Source organism: Cicer arietinum, chromosome 8, assembly GCF_000331145.2.
Source record: "Cicer arietinum cultivar CDC Frontier isolate Library 1 chromosome 8, Cicar.CDCFrontier_v2.0, whole genome shotgun sequence".
NCBI lineage: Eukaryota > Viridiplantae > Streptophyta > Magnoliopsida > Fabales > Fabaceae > Cicer > Cicer arietinum.
Genome location: NC_021167.2, coordinates 20,409,116 through 20,412,656, shown reverse-complemented (window position 1 = coordinate 20,412,656; position 3,541 = coordinate 20,409,116). Strand labels below are relative to the sequence as shown.

The following is a 3,541-nucleotide window of genomic DNA, read 5'->3' as shown; positions in this document are numbered from 1 at the left end:
CCTTCTCCGCTCTTTAATCTCTCTTCTATGGATGTTGGTTTGTCTTCTGGTAGGAAAAGGAAGTCACATTCCTCTCCCAAGAAGAAGGAAATCCCACTATCTGAAATAGCATCAATGGTGAGTGACATTCTTCTTAAACAACTAGAAGTGTGTCATAGACATCTCTCACACGTGAGGCTAAACTTGTAAGGATTTGGGTTGTTGTCTGAAAAGTGCAACAATATATTCGCTATACACAACATGAGTATTGTCGCGGTCTAAAATTTCGAGTATTTCTCGAATTCAATGGAGTCGCCACCAAAATTTATTTTAGAATAGGGAAAATATTGGGAAACCCTTAAAATAGTAAAAATAAAAAAATGTGGTCTTTGAAACCAAATTTTGAGTTCGGGAGTCAATTATGCGTAAGGAAGGTATTAACACCCTACGACATTCGTTAAAACAACGGTTACATATAATTAATTATGCAAAATTAATTTTAACTAAATATGTACTTAACAAATAAAGGGAAAAAAAATTTATTTATGTGCTTGACAAGAACGTGATCTTGCTCCTACGTATCTCCTGGTGCGATGGAGAAATCAAAGTTACGTATTTCTTAGTTTAAAAAAAAAACACGGATGTGTTGAGTGTGTTTTAAAGAAAATTTATTTTGTGATAAAAATGTTTTGACAAAAATAGAAAAAAAATAAAAGAGTTTGATTTGAGTAAATATTTTAAAATATGAGTTTTAGGACGATCAAGTTGTACAACTTGTGTCCCAAAACTCAAGGAATAAAGAAGATGTCACATCTAATTTAATCTTCTAAAAAAAATATTTTATTACTCTCGATTTTTAAATTGAGTTTCAAAGCCACCAAGTAGTACAACTTGTGTTTTAACAACTCAAAGATAAAAAAGAGTTACATCTAATAAATAAGTCGATTTTAGATTAGTTAATTAAAATAAATAAATGAATGAATAAATAAATAAACAAATACAATAAAATAAATAAAATAAATAAATAAATAAGATAAAGAGAGTTTTAGAACTATCAAATTGTACCACTTGTGTCCTAACAACTCAAAAATTAAAAAGAGTTACATCTAATAAATAAGTCGATTTTAAATTAGTTCATTAAAATAAATAAATGAATGAATAAATAAATAAATAGAATAAAATAAATAAAATAAATAAATAAATAAGATAAAGAGAGTTTTAGAACTATCAAATTGTACCACTTGTGTCCTAACAACTCAAAAATTAAAAAGAGTTCACATTTAATTAATCTTTAATATAATGTTTATTTGCATTTTTTATGATGAAATTGGTATTTAGTTATGAAAGAAAATTAACCATTTTTGTAAAAAATAAAATAAAATAAATAGTTTTAAATGAGCTGAGTTTGAACAAATTATTGTTTTTCTTTGTTTAAAACCCAAGCCCAAACTAAATTAAAAAAAGGGGTCCAAAACAAAACTAACAAGAAACCCTAGTTAGAGGGGGAGGCAGCCGCTCGGGAAACAAGAAGCAAGCAAACAAGAAAACTTTTTCTTCTTCCTTGTTCCATTCTCTGTTTTGAAAATAGAAGGGAAAATATGGATGGATGATCAATCGAACAAAAGGAAAATGAAGAGGAACAAGGAAATAGTGATGGCGGCCACAACGCCAATGGCGGCCTTTACACCAACGACGGCCTTAGCGCCAACGGCGACTTCAGCGATGGTGACGGTGCCGACGACGACAATGGCAACAACGAAGAAGACAACATCAGGTTCGGATTTTTAATTGCTTTCATTCAGTAAATACAAAAAATTTACATTTTTAAATAAAAGAGTGATGTTGATGATGATGACAAATAGCAAGATATATATTGTACATGAAGAAAAAAAAAACCTTAATAGTTCGTGTTTGTTGTTTGTTACTAAAAACTCATTCTGATTTATTTCCTTTTTCCTTCTTTGTAAGTGTATTTTTTAGTAGAGTTAATCTCCTTTTTTTTTTTTGAAATTGATAAGGTGTTTTTATAGAGTTTTTGATCTGTTTAGTTGCTTTCTGCCTGCCTTTGTCCTTTTCCATCAATTTCTTGTTTGATGTTTAAATTTCTTTGCTCATAACCTGCATTTTTCTGCACTGATCTATTCACGATTTTAGCTTTTATTTGTTTTATCTGATTGTTTGCTGACCTTTTTCATTTGTCCCTTAGTTTCTTTTTTTTTTAAACTCAAAACTTTGTCATTTGGTTTTTATCATGTATACTGAGTCTGACTGGTAAAAAAAAATGGTTTTCAGTTTCTCTAATTAGTTACAGCAGGTATGTATCAATGAGCATGACACTGCATCAAGAACAAAAAGGCAGCATCAGCAACAAAACTGAGCCAAAGCAGGCTGGCTTAATTTTGAAAAAGTTTGACCTAATTTTTATTGTAATTTAATATGGTTTTATTTTTGGTTGCAATTTGATTGTAATTTGATTTAATTTTAGAATTGTAATTGTAAACAGATAAGTAAAAATCCATTGTTTAAAATGACTACCCTCCTTATTATTCTTCACACACTCATATATCTTGAGAATCAAACGAGTTCCCGTGTATATTTTCAAGTGTCAAAATGTTTAAAATATTTTTATATTTTCACATATTTCAAATTCCAACATTTATTATTATAAAACAAAATTTGAAACAATAGAACACTTAGTAATGAAACTGGATTGGTATATAAAGAGTGTAACGTACAACATCGAATGACAATATTGAAAAATGTACATTCATTACATTAAAAGCAAAACAATTGAGGCAGGGGTTACAATGTGGGGACGAGTGTGTTTAATTTAAGTAGAGACATAATAAACGCTAGTCATTCTTGTAATTTAGGAATCCTAATAATTAGCTTCCAAGAATAATAATTGCCCCAGTTTGAAGTGCTTGATTTTTTTTTATCCCTAACTTTTGCATGGACCACTCTTCCAAGTTTCCATTCCATCGGGGTGCTCTAATTTTTGCCTAGGTCGCCTTTTCAGGTTTTCAACCTAGCGAGCTCATCACCGTTTTTAAGCATAATATTTTTTGACTGCATCTGAATTTACTAGAAGTGGAAGGTCATCTCCACCCATTTTTGCGAGTATTAGAGCTCCTCCATAAAAAGCTTTTTTCACAACATATGGTCCTTCGTAATTCGGGGTCCACTTTCCACGAAAATCTTTTTTTATGGGCAATATTTTCTTTAACACCAAGTCCCCTTCTTGAAACTCTCGAGGACGGACTTTTTTCTCGTATGCCTTTTTAAGTCTTTTTTGATATAGCTGGTCGTGACATAGAGCTATCATTGTTTTTTCTTCTATGAGATTTAATTGGTCAAATCGTGATTGAACCCACTCTGCCTCTTCCAGTTTTGTTTCCATCAAGACTCTGATTAAGGGAATTTCAACTTCAATGGGAAGTACCGCTTCCATTCCATACACCAATGAGAAAGGAGTTGCCCCTGTTGAGGTACGAACAGAGGTTCTATAGCCATGTAATGCAAAGGGAAGCATTTCATGCCAATCCTTATATGTCTCCACCAT

At 31.2% G+C, this 3,541-nt stretch overlaps 1 pseudogene; it reads right to left on the bottom strand.

The window, feature by feature from the left end:
* Positions 1-2,300: 2,300 nt before the first annotated feature.
* The window catches only part of LOC140919091 (uncharacterized), a 6,293-nt pseudogene continuing 5,052 nt past the window's right edge, over positions 2,301-3,541 (bottom strand).